Source organism: Triticum dicoccoides, chromosome 3A (assembly GCF_002162155.2).
Source record: "Triticum dicoccoides isolate Atlit2015 ecotype Zavitan chromosome 3A, WEW_v2.0, whole genome shotgun sequence".
Taxonomy (NCBI): Eukaryota; Viridiplantae; Streptophyta; class Magnoliopsida; order Poales; family Poaceae; genus Triticum; species Triticum dicoccoides.
The window spans coordinates 470,536,064-470,550,305 of record NC_041384.1 but is presented as its reverse complement, the minus strand read 5'-3'; positions in this window follow the sequence as shown (position 1 = coordinate 470,550,305).

Below are 14,242 nucleotides of genomic sequence, written 5' to 3'. Positions count from 1 at the left end.
CGACGCCACCATCGCCGTGCCTTCGTCGTAGCCATCCTCTCTGCCGTCCGTGCGTCCTCTCACCGTGTCCAGGAGCTCCGCCGCTGTCCACTCCATCGAGCAAGCCGAGCCCCGAGCGCTCGCAACGCCCGAGTCCACCGCAACGACCTCGCCTGAACCGCCGTCGCCGGAGATCCCCTTCAACGTCGTCGTCGCTCCGGTCCATCTCCGGCCACGCCAAGGGCTTCGTCGCACTCACTGTGAGCTTAGCCATCTTCCTCTCCCTTCCGTTCTTGCTCCCGAGCCGTGTAGCAACCTCCCGGAGCTCAACCGCACCCACCGCCGTGGAGCTCGTCGCCGACGTGCTCCCGGTCACCCTCCGACCACAAACTGGTGTCCATCATACTCACCGTGTCACTTAGCACCTAGCTAGCCACTCCCCGAGCCTCACCGACCCCTCTAGCGTCAAGTTCGTTGTCGGCCGAACCCCGATGGCCGCCAAAGTCGTCGCCGGCGCCCACTCCGGCCACCCCGACCCCAACGGACTCCACCAAGAGCTGCGGCTCGTCCTCAGCTCCACTCCGGTGGTCTCCGCGACCCATTTGGTGGCCGAAACGGCCAAAACCACTTCCGCCGCCGCGTCGGGCTCGCCGGCGGCTAAACGCCGGTGCAGCCGACCCGGGTTTGACCACGGGTGGGCCCTGGTTGACTCCCCTGAGTCAATGACAGGTGGGGCCCAGCCCTGTTAATTAAACAGGTTTAGTTTTAATTAAACTTTAATTAATTTAATCACCCTGACATGCGGGACCCACTGTCAGGTTTGACCCGGACGTGTTCCGTTGACCTGCTGACGTCACACTGACATCAGGCTGACGCAATAATTGATTTTCTGGAACTATTCTAATATAGGAAATTCCAGAATATAATTTAAACTTCAATAATTCATAACTTTTATCCTGTAGCTCCAAATCAGACAAATTATATATGAAAAATGATCAGAAAAATCCAATCTATCCATCTGTACTATTTTCATGCATGATTAAACAAGTTAACCTGATGTTTAATGCAGAACAAGGAAAAGCACTTTAAAAGGCCATATCTGAGTTTGAAATTTGAATCTTTGATTCAAATTGGTTCAAACCCTTCTGGTCTTAGTTGCATTAGCCCAACACACTCATATTGATATGTTTCATGCATGCATCATATTGTTGCACATTGTTTGGTGATGGTTGTATATCGGTGTTCTTTGCGGCAGGATCTGCCTCCGAGGAGTATCGTGATTACCCTAACGAAGAACCGTATCAGTGCATCAAACCATCAGGCAAGCAACCAACCATTGATCATATCGATACAATCCCATGTTCTCGCTCCTGCTCTCTTTTACTGCATTAAGACAACGCGTTTCAAACTGCTGTGTGCTACGGTAGTTGAACCCACTTCCTCTGCATGACCTGTCATTGCCACAGTAACTAGATGAAACCCACTAGCATGTGTAGGAGTTGATTGAGCCATATGTATGTGTTGTTCCTACCTTGCTATGCCTGCTATGCTTAGAGTCGTGTCAGGTCTGGTTCATCTGGGTGATGGGCTAGAGTGAAATGATTATGTCGGTAATGAGAGTGGTGTGGTGAACACGATTTGGTAAAGGTATCGATGAGAGGCCATGTAGGAGTACATGGTGGGTTGTTTCATTGAAGCCGACCTTAAGCACTGAGATCTGTATGTGTGATTTAAGATACAGCTACTACCATGCATTGGGCCCTGAAATATGACCCCGCTCGACTTCTTATTCACCCTAGCTCTCTGTCCAGGAGTTGCAAGTAGTTTCTGGTGTTTGTAGCCTACTGGAGGCCGTGGACAGCGCTGACCGTAGGGGTGGGCTGTGATGCGGTAGGTACGTGGCACGGCGTACCGAATACCCGTTAGGTATCTCGGGAACCCTGTTCACATCGTTCGGGGCCGTATGGGAAACCTCGGCCGGACTCCCTGCGGATGGAACCTGGATAGGCGATAAACCTGGACTAGAGGCTTAAGTGTTTAGGTAGGTCGTGGTCTACACCCACGTCGGCTTTCGCTTGAAGTCTGCCGAGCACATGTCGTGTGCAGACGCTAAGTGGTGGAAACATGTATGAAGAAGTACACCCCTGCAGGGTTATCATGATCTATTCGAATAGCCGCGTCCGCGGTAAAGGACTACTTGGTTGCCTATACAGTTCATAGACAAGTAAATGGAAACTGCTAAAAGCCTCAAGATAAGTGTGAGTGCCGAGGATGGCTTTTCCGTAGGAAGACGGAGGTGGATCCTCGGTAGTGTATTGAAGTGGTGAGTAGTGGACTCGTGTACGCAAAACCGTTTCAATTGGAGTCTCGTAGGTTAGCCTAGCCAAGAGTCAAAGCTGGCTTGCTGCAACAACTCCACCAACCCTTCTTGATAATATGCATGTATGTAGGATCTGATGTAAGTCTTGCTGAGTACCTTAGTACTCATGTTGCTATAATTTACATTTTTACAGAAGACGCTGCAACCCCTTCTGATGGGTTCTTCGTAGACGTTGACATCAATGAGTAGGCTAAGGCCCAGGTGGTGATCCTGAGCTTGTGAAGGACCACGTAGTATAGCTAGGCTTTCCAAGCCTCTTTTATCTTTCTAGTTGTCTGTACTCAGACAAGTTACTTCCGCTGCTGGTTTGTATGACTGTATGACTTGAATGCTGGATCGTGTGACCCGTACCTTTGTGTATATTATGTATGGCTCTCTGAGCCTTAAATAAAGTGCTTGTGTCATAGAGTCATGTTGTGATGCCTTGTTGTATTTGCACATATCGGGCATATTGTGTGTATGATTGAAATGCTTGGTATGTGTGGGATCTGACTATCTAGTTGTTTATCTCCTAGTGTATATTATGTATATTATGTACCGCTGAGCCATGGTAGCTTGCTACTGCTCTGGAACACTTAGGCTGGCCGGCATGTGTCCTTCTTCGTTCCGGTGTCTGTCCCTTCGGGGAAATGTCACGCATTGAGTACCGGAGTCCTGTTAGCCCGCTACAGCCCGGTTTACCGGAGTCCTGCTAGCCCAGTGCTACAGCCCGGACCCACTTGCTGATGACCGACACGTTCGAAGCTGGGTCATGGATGCCTGTCCCTGTAAGTCTGTGCCACTTTGGGTTTACGACTAGTCATGTCAGCCCGGGCTCCTTATCATATGGATGCTAGCGACACTATCATATACGTGAGCCAAAAGGCGCAAACGGTCCCAGGAAAAGGTAAGGCGACACCCGTGGGTATACCGTGCGTGAGGCCGCAAAGTGATATGAGGTGTTACGAGCTAGATCGATGTGACATCGAGTCGGGGTCCTGACAGATATCAAACATCACAACATAATTCGGTGATTATAAAGATGCTCTACAGGTGTCTCTGATGGTGTTTGTTGAGTTGGCATAGATCAAGATTAGGATTTGTCACTCCGATTGTCGCAGAGGTATCTCTGGGCCCTCTCGGTAATGCACATCACTATAAGCCTAGCAAGCAATGTGACTAATGAGTTAGTTGTGGGATGTTGCTTTACGGACGAGTATAGTGACTTGCCAGTAACAAGATTGAACTATGTATGATGATACCGACGATCGAATTTTGGGCAAGTAACATACCGATGACAAAGGGAAGAACGTATATTGTTATGCGGTTTGACCGATAAAGATCTTCGTAGAATATGTAGGAGCCAATATGAGCATCGAGGTTCTGCTACTGGTTATTCATCGGAGATGTGTCTCGATCATGTCTACATAGTTCTCGAACCCATAGGGTCCGCACGCTTAACGTTCGATGACGATGTCTATTATGAGTTATGTGATTTGATGACTGAAGTTTGTTCGGAGTCCCGGATGAGATCACGGACATGACAAGGAGTCTCAAAATGGTTGAGATGTGAAGATCGATATATTGGAAGGCTATATTCGGACATCGGAAGGGTTCTGTGTGGTTCGGGTATTTTTTGGAGTACCGGAGAGTTACGAGAATTCGTCGGGGGAAGTATTGGGCCTTAATGGGCCATACGGGAAAGGAGAGAAGGGCCTCAACGGTTCCCCCCCCCCCATGGCAAGTCTGAATTGGACTAGGGAGGGGGCACCGCCCCCCTCTCTTACCTTCTCCCTCTCCTACTCCTTCCCACTCTCCCCTCTTGGAAAAGGAAGGGGACTCCAACTAGGATTGGGAATCCTAGTTGGACTCCCCCTATAGGTGCGCCCCTCATCACTACAAAAAAATACACTTCCATGATGATACGTGTTTTTCACAGTAGGTCACGTTTTCTGTCATGCATGTACATCCATGAAAATTTTATGACAGAATCAAGATAGTCATACCTGTGTTGTCGTAGAAGTGTTACATGACATTACCAAAATTATCATCATGGAAGTGTCCACTTCCATGACGATAAATTGCACGTCACAGAAGTGCTTTCGTCAAGGGTGACCGACATGTGGCATCCACCGTAACGAAACGCCATTAAGCTATCGGGTCCAGTTTTGGATCCGATAACCCTCTAACAGCCCCAACTAATGGGGATTTTCCACGTGTAAAATCATCATTCGCTGGAGGAAACACGTGTCGGCTCACCGTTGGGACAGATGTGATCCACTCATTGGACCGAAGGCGCCTATGATACGTCAAAACATAGCACAGCCGAACAGAGGCCCATTCCTGTGAAAAGGCCGGCCCGTTTGACTTGGTCAAAAGGTGGTGGGCCAGCCCATGGAAAGCCTATTAATGGCATGTTCGCATATAGCCCATTTATAGCCCGCTAACCCAGGGCCCGTTATGACCTATCCGAATTACGCCCAGTCGCGTCATCTGGGCCTTCCAATATGATTCCATCCCATTTTAAGTTTCGGCCCATGTATGGCCCATGACGTCTTTCGGCCCATAAGAGGCCCTTTGTAACTCTTGGCCCATTAACGGCCCATGGTGGAACTGGCCCGTACTGAACAGTGTATCACTTTATACCCATTAACGTCCCATTAATCCATTGGGCCGTTTGTAGCCCATGTTATCTTTCGGCCTTCTCAGGGCCCATTTATTCTTGGGCTCATTTCCAGCATTCGGTTACTTACGGCCCGTTACTACCATTTTCTGCTTGTGGGCCAAATTCAGCCTGTGGTTATAGTCGGCCTGTTTGTGGCCCGTTAATACGTTGGGCCGTTTTCATAGCATCATCAACTACGGCCCATTATGGTCGGCCCATGAATGGACGACTCCAACTCTAGCCCGTTTACGGCCATAATGCGGTCTATTTTTGGCCCATGTTTGGCTAATCGATCATACGGCCCGTCTAAGGCCCATTGATGGTATGGCCCGTAGAAGGCCCATTGTTTCTATGGACCGTAGAAGGCCCATTGTTTCTATGGCCCGTAGAAAGCCCAGTGTCACTGCAGTAAATATGTAGCCCATGGCCTGTTAAAGGCGGGAAACTACTATAGGTTTAGTCCTGCTAATGGCCCAAGATGATTATAGGTCCACGTTTTGGCCCATATGAGTAACGGGACGACCTGAAGACCGACAACACTGAGATCGACTGAACCTTCTGGCCTAAATTATAGCATACCAACCAAAGAATAAACCTAGACTATACAACAAAGAAATTACGGCATATTACATCCACTGGGAATCAAAGTTCGCTACCGGTGATAATAAAGCGCAACATGACCGCGGATTACATACACTGGGCATCAAAGGTCGCCACCAGTGCATATAAACGCGCTGACAAAAGAATATACAAAACTGAGAGCACTTCAGAAGGCACTAGACCTGGGAAGCTCGGGCCCCGCAAGCAGCCGAACAAGCTAATGAGACCTCATTGTGTCAACGATAGATGCTTCATCCCTAGCTGTATGGCACCATAGTGCGCAAGGCAGTCCCTTGACATCTTCATTACATCTTTGACTTCAAGTCTGAGCTGAGCTGAAGCAAGCCTTTCCGCTTTAAGTTGAGACTGAATAAGTCGAACTGATTGAGGCAACGACTGCACAGAGGTTGTCTCACACCTACTGGTGAGTAGCTTCAACTCACTGTCTTCATCAAGACAGGACCTTGGGGTCATCTCCCTATCCTCAAGATGGTTTGGCTCACTATCTTTCCTAAAGTTCTGCCTGGCATAAGAGATATGACTCTGAGAGAGAAACAAGGAGACACGTAACAGGTTTCACAATTATATAAGCAAATAAATGGATCTGTTCTGCATAAGGAACATGTTTTAACAACTACAATTTAAAACTGGTAGTTGTTGCAAACATCCAATCAGATGTAAACAGCAATGGAGGAAATGATGCCTATCCAAATCTATACTAGAACAAAGTTTGAAGGCTTGAGAGGGATGAACTTACATTACATGTTAACACGGGCGGGACAAAGCCCTTCTCCATGTTGATGGAAAGATAATTCAATAAATTCCCTAAAGAAAATTCTTTATAAGCGTTGCCATTATTCTACATTTTGCAAAGACTAAATATAGATCAAATAATATTGGAAGAAATAGAGGATAATGAAGCTCAGGTGCAGACTGATGATACATAATCAAATAGCAATTAATTAAGTACAACGTTACAAGGCAAAAGGTACTGACAAGAGGAATGCACACATCAACGTGTGTAGTGGCATTGGCTTTATTCAACATTTGGTAAGAGTAAATGTAGATATGATAATTTGGAGAAAGTGGAGGGCAGGGCAGATAAGATGCAGAGTAATGCTAGACAATCAACTATCTCGTGATGCATGTACAGTAATACCACCATTGTCGGTTATTAGTTGTCGCTCAAATGGATGTATCTAGCACTATTAAGTTCTAAATACATCCAATTGATCAACAATTAATTCAATACAGAGGGAGTACATGACAACATGTACTTACATGAGCAATCCAAAACTTCATAACCATTGTGTTAATTCTACATTTATCTAAGAGTAAATATAGATCTTATAATTTCAAGCAAAGGGAGGATAAAGAAGCGAACATTTACAGTGATGCTACATAATCAAACAGCAATGAGTGTAAGTATGCTGACAAAGGGCAAGAGGTACTGACAAGAGCAATGCAGAGCCCAGTATTGTCGTGAGATCCTATGATCCTTTGAGCAAGGAGATTCATCTGAAATTAGTTTTCATACAAGAGAGAAGGTAAGGCATGCAGAAATTTAGGAGTTCAAATTTCGAATTGATATCATAGACAGTACCTGACGCTGGGCTGTCAGCAGTTCTAATAGGGGTTTGGCCACCAGAGTAGGGGTAAAGTCTGTTACAGTTGGACCTGTGTTTTCTATGGCTGCTGATCTATCTGATTTAACAGGTATCACTACCTTTTCCAAATACCTAGTTTGTACTCCTTGAGGATCTGCAATCACCCTCTTCCTTTTGGACATCTATTACGAAAGAACAACATTTGACTGGAAAACATAGTATGACGACACATGGAATAGGTACACAAAATGGATAGGTATGGCATATACTTATATATGATGCTTAGACTAAGCAGATGGTGTAACAAAGTAGGAGTAATGCAAGAGGTCAGATGCAAAATATGTGCGACCAATACAACCTTGCCAAGTTAGAACATGCACCTTCATGGGTGAATAATGTTCAATACCTGACATGCATGAAAACGTAAAAACAAGTGAGATTATCTTTGTAATGCAGAAGTGATTCTAATCCAATACTTCCTCCTTGTAAACCCCTTTGTGCTATCTCTGCAATTCTTCTAAGAGGTGCCATGCATGCTATAATTTGGTGTGTGCATTAATATAATGTGGCCTACTACTCAAAATATGAGAGCTCCAGAAGTGATGATACTTCGCAGATGACAGCTTCAACATATAGTAAAGAAGAACAAGTCGACCTGACTTGACAGATTCAAAATATACTAAGGGAGAATAACTCGACCTGACCAGTCGACCGCAAGAGAAGAGGATCATCTTAAAGAAGAGCAGCAGAGCAAGCAGATTAAAGATATTACAAGTCTTTCTATACAATGTCGGTTGGCCACCCATGATGAACCAGAGTGCACAGAGAAATACTATTCCTTCCGGTCTCTCCATATGTGGCTCACATGCATTTCGAAACTAAAGTAGGAACATTTAGCTGACCAATTAAGCATCTCTCAGTTTTACTAATATCAGCATAATATCTTATTTGAATTTGTACAACTAAGCTTGTTTAGCTCGATGGGTGGAGCAGTCCTATTACGACACGAACCACGTAGGCTGATCGTGGTCATCATAAAATGGGGAAACCGTAAGCATGATGAGTATAGTGTTGACCATGGCAGTGGGATGGCAGATCTGAAGCTGCAAACCGCGCAAAGGGTAGTTAGCAACCGATATTTGCTTTGAAATAACAACTAAGATTTGGTATGGACTAGAAAGTACAGTCAAAAAGTGACAAAGAAATGCAATTCTGCTGTCTCTCTATATGTCGCGACATGCAATTGGAAACTCAAGTGGGACCTTTAGCTAACCAACTAAATGTGTCTGTTAACTAATATCAGTATCATATCACAATCATATTTGAACAACTAAGCTTTGGAATTTTGAGTGTTGTGTTGTTTAGCTTGAAGGGTGGAGTAATGCTTGTATGACAAAAAGCACCTACGTAGATCATAGTAGAGTAGATAAAAGGGGAAAACCCTAAGCATCAAGAGTAAACTCAAGAAAGTGGAACTAGCTAGACTAGTGGGTGGCGCACATGCTTTTCAAAACGAATGTAGGAACATTACGTGACCAATTAAACATTCTCTGTTTTAGTAATATGAGCATCATATCAGATTCGTATTTAAACATGTAAGAATTATGAGTGGCATGTTGTTTCGCTTGATGGGTTGAGGTCTTGAGGAGCAGTGCTAGCACGACACGAAGCAGTGAAGCACCTACGATGATGGTAGTGAATATAAAGGAGGGAAACCATAAGCTTTACGAGTATAGTGACCATGACATGGCGGATCTGAAGGTGCAAATCAGACAAAGCTACTTCGCAACCAATGTTTGCATTCAACTAGCCACTACGATTTGGTACAGACAAGAAAAGTACAGTAAACAATTTAAGATCTATTTTCTGGGTGAGATCAATAACTTAAGCATATATGGAAGAGTACCACCTCTCTTGCGATGCCGTGTAGGCCCCTGCTGATACGTTGAGGGTGTTGTGGGTGCGATGGCTGTCGGCGGTGGGGAAGAAGATTTTAGATGGCAGATGGTCGGGTTGGGGATAAATCATGTTGCCGTGGATGAGGCGGTCGTAGGAGCGGCAATGACAAAGTGGACGACGGCGCCGATGAAGCGAGATGACGTGATGAAAGGATCCTAGTCTGGCGCCGTCGATGAGAGACGTCCATCTCTTGTAGTGGACGACGGGGTAGGGGTAGCGGCTCCGGCAAGGTGGAGGATGGGGTGGCGGACGGAGGAGGTTGGCCGCAGTGGGGAGGTTGTCATGGCGCCGATGATGTATGAATGGGAAATGGAGGGGAGGGGGATCTCAAACTTTGGGACGCGCTTGTCTGAAATGTGGGAAAGTTACGAACTTACCCCCCGTTTAAAATTTCAACATCATGTCGGATGGGGATAGGACGGTAATCTTGCATCTCCCAAATATTTGTCAGTAACGATTTCGGGCGAGGAGAGGGTGTTTTGCCGCCCACGGTTGGCGCCCACGGTGTATGAACATGGCTGACAGGTAGGGCGGTTGTGTCACGTCTGAGGGAAGTTACACATCTGCCCCTATTTAAAATATTAGCCTACATTGATTTCAGACGAGGAGAGTTTGTTTTGCCGCCCACCATGGATGAATGGGGAAATGGAGGGAGAGACACATGTCTTTCGGACGAGCTTGAATCAAATGTGTTTTGCCGCCCACGTTTGGCGCCCATCGTGTCTGAATGGGCTCAAAGGCCGTCGTATCACGTCTGATTGAAGTTACTAGTCTACCCCTATCGACAGCAGTGTAAATCCGGTCGATAAGGATGTCAAGTGTCAGGGGTAGATAGTTATTTCCATCTCGCAAACCCTTGCTTCGGGCAGCCCACAAATGATAGTGGGTGTTTAGCCGCTTCGTTCAAAACTTGGGAGAATTAGCATTCATGTTTGCTCTGGGCCCTGGCAACTAAATCCAAATCCAATTTTTATCCGATTACGAATATCCACAGATAATTCTACATTTTGTTATTTATTTCTTCAAAACCACAACAAAGATGTATTCCACCTTTATATATGATTATGATTTAGAAATGTCGTGATCTTCGAATTCAGTAGGTTGGATACACTTTGAGTCAAACAGTTATTTCATCCAATACAATATGCTCACACGAAAAATAGTTCACCTTATGTCAATCATACAAGTACTGAGGATTACCTCGCGTAAAAAAATCGGATCATTACAACACATGGACAACATAGGGGTCTTACAACATAATCCATTCAGAGACATGACACAACATGCAAGTACAATAATCTAATGACAATTTCAACTGCTATCTAAAGAAGAACTGGGATTACCCTGGGCTTCGGATAGCAGAAGCAGCAGGACCTCCTCCGTCTTCAAATGCAACATTCTTACTTCCTCCAATTCTTGGGTTGCTTGCATAATGCGTGCAGCTAATTGCATAATTTCCATCTTCAATATCGAGATTACCTCATTCATGGCAGCCACACCATCTCTTTCTTCCTCTAGTAGAGCCTCAAGAACTATAATATCTGTGCTCAGAATGCTCTCCGGCGGTGTTGCCCCTGAACTGCTACCATCTGGTAACATGGATGGCGCACTGCTTCCACAAATAGATTCTGGGGTTGTACATTGTGTCCTAGTGTGAACGGCATCCTGAAAGGTTTCGACTGGACATAAGTAAGAGATAGTTATCGCCATGATCCAGGCAGTAAGCTTACATGGTAAACGACATACGAATTATTGCCGAGCATGGCAAGCTATATTTAAATGGTTTGAAGCAGCATCAGCCGAAAATAAATTAAAATGGTAAGATGAAACTAGGGATGTAAGTGGCAAATAAACGACATCCACCAGTCCCATCTAGTTAGTTTTTGCTAGCTCCCTGGTTCATTTTCCTCAAAAAACAAAAACTCTTTTGAACTATCATACCACTAGTGGACTTTAATCGGGATTAAACAGGACCTAGTTGACATCCCTAGTTGAAAGGGAGTGTACCACCGCTATATTTAAGTTGCCAAGGCATCTAAGCAGTTGAAATAATCTGAGAAAAAATAGTGTGGCCTCATATAAACTACGAAGACAGTCTTGTGATGAAGTTTAGAGGAAAAGTTAAGGACTCAAATGAACTAGGCATGCATTTCTTTACAATAGTACAACAGGCACTGCTGACATATTGGCCAACTCAAGTATAGTGTAACAAGTAACAAACAAGCATTCGAATCAAGCAATACAACAAAGCAGACAACTGAACTATTTGTTATTCTGTAGGATTACAGGTTGAGGGCACAAGCCAAGAAAGCAGCCCACATGCATTACATTTCACATGTACTAAAACACACTGGCTTACCATATGTTGCTGTGAAGCCTTGCTGCTGTTGCAATGTTCTTTCAAGATATCGTCAGCATCCCGTGGTTGCAAATCTACTTGTTGTAGTTTATTCTGCACCCTCTATTTAGGTAAAAATTAATTTTAATCGCATGCACTGGTTCGAATTGATCATCAATGGTTCATCTAAACTAATGAAAGAAGGGCGTGTGCATACACGACAATATATCTGCTTCCCTCTATTTTTATGCTTGTTCGAGGTGCCAGCCCCAAAAGAACAAATATTTTGCTTGATGGGGTTGGCAGCTCCATAATTAATAGAAGCATCAAATTAGTCATGCAACTTGGGAAGATCAAGAACACACACAAAATTAATGAACAGAGGCTCATAGCAGTGATGTAATAGCTAGCATCAGAAAATGTAGGGTAAAACGAACAAAACCCAGCGAAACCACATGCTAGTTTGCTGATGTGTAATTAAGCATAGAGAACATGAAGCAGTCTGATGGAACCAACAGGTGGCATCAGAACAACACCACTATCATAAATATAGCATGCAAGAAGTAAAATAGTAGGCAGTGATATCTAGGAAGTACAGTAATACTTAGGACAAAACTAAAGCATATTAACTATATGTGCATTGTTATGTAATTTAGCACATGTAACATGTTCACTGCCAGAAGTATGGCCCTACAGGTGCAAACAGAATAACGTGTCTCATGAAAAACTGATTGATGCCCTGAAGAAAATCAAAGATGCGGTGCTTATGCTAAGAAACTGAACGTAGGCGCCGGCCGTTGGATAATAGTACCTGATTCTCGGTGGCGTATGGGTATCGTTGGCATACTTGATAGCTAAGGATCGTCAATGGTGCTCGTGTTGCTGTTGAGTTTGGGCCAGCTGTCGCCGTCACTGAAGCGGCTCCGGTGCTACGGTTGCGGCGCCTGTCGACATACAAGAAAGCTCATCTGTGGTAAGTGAACAGTTGCACGATAAAGAGAAAAACCGAAGGAGTACAGGTTGAAATAACCTGATGAGCCTATGGCATTGGTAAACCAGGGCCGGTGGAGTTGAATATGGCGTCCGTGGAGCTGGTCCGGTGCAGTGGACGAAGGCTTCAGTGGGCGCATTCTACAGTGCGTTCGGTGAGGCGGATCTGTTGTGGCGGACGAGGGCTTGTATGAAGGGCCAGCGAAGGGACGAACGAGGGAGTCAGTGAAGGGCCTACACTGTGGTGGACGAGGGCGCCGGTAAAGCAGATCCAGTGCGGTGGACCATGATGGCGGTCAAGGAGATCTGGAGCGGTGTATAAGCTAGTCGCTGAAGCGGCTCCGATGAAGTGGTGAGTTGGCAGTTGGGGGTTCCAAGGTGCGGAAGGTAGATCCGTCGGGGTGTGAGGTCCACCGCTGCGGTGGAGGACTAGATTTGGCGGCTTGCCGTGGATGGGGGTCGGGGAGGGGAAGCGGAGGGGCTCTGGGGAAGAATGTTGGGGGCAAAGAGGGGAAAACAATGGAGTTACCAAAGGAGCCCTTTTCCGTTCATGTGGCAGGGGTAAAACAGGAATATCGCAGGGCTAAACTTTCGGGCGCGAGATATTTTGATGTGAGAAGGAACACAGAGAAGTCGTTCCCTCCCCCAAACACACAAACACAGAGAAGTCGTTCTCTCCCCCAAACACCAACACACGAGCACATTAACACCCCTCTCTCTTCTAAAGTCCAGACCCCAATATAGGTCTCTATCACTTTGTCTCTTGGGCATGCGCACATCTCTTCCCCCACTCTCTAGCTAGGTCTCCCGGCATTTCTCTTTCCCAAGCACACGCACTATGTAGAGTGTATCTTTCCCATACACACAAAACATCGCCCCCAAACGTCTATCTCCCTAGTTATGTGGTTCTCGCACACTCACCTCACACACCACCCCCACTGCAAAACAAGCACACTTTGTCTCCTTGTGCACCACTCTCCTCTTTCTATCTCTCCCACATGCGGACCCGCCCCAGCTCCTCCCTGTATACATATATGTCGTCAATCTTTCCATAGCTCCCTAATGTATCATCATTCTCGATCTCGCACATTGTTCTCTACACCATCTATTCTAGATCTATCATGAAGTCTCTATCACACACACGATGACTCGCTTCCCTTGCGTCTCCGTACATAGGCCAATTTCAAACAACATCAACATTGTCTCCCTATCTATATGCCATTTATGGACACAAACGCCCCCTCTCTCGCCCCCTCTCTTCCTCTCTCTCTCTCTCTCTCTCTCTCTCCATCGCTAGCTCTCTCTCTCTCACTCTCACACCCCTCTCCCACACACAATCGATGTCTCTTCCAAATAGTCTGCTCCCCCCGCCCGCACCCATGCTATCCCGCTACTACACATGTCACACCATTCCCCCTTCCCTTATACTAGGTTTACATCATTAGTGGTCTCTCTACTCCACATACACACACTCCCTCTCACACACAAACACACGCGCAAACACTCATTAATCTGGATCCTCATCTCTCCCCATGTCCGCATGTGTATCTCGCACACTCACTCTCTAATTATGTATATGTGTCTCCATGTTACACAACACAAAGCCCCATGTATATGTCTCTCTCTATCCTACATACACATAGACACAAAGAATCTGTTATCATTGCCTTGGTCTCTAGACATATCACACACGCACACTGTCTCTATCTCTCGCAAACACGCTCAACAAGGGTTTCCCCATGAAT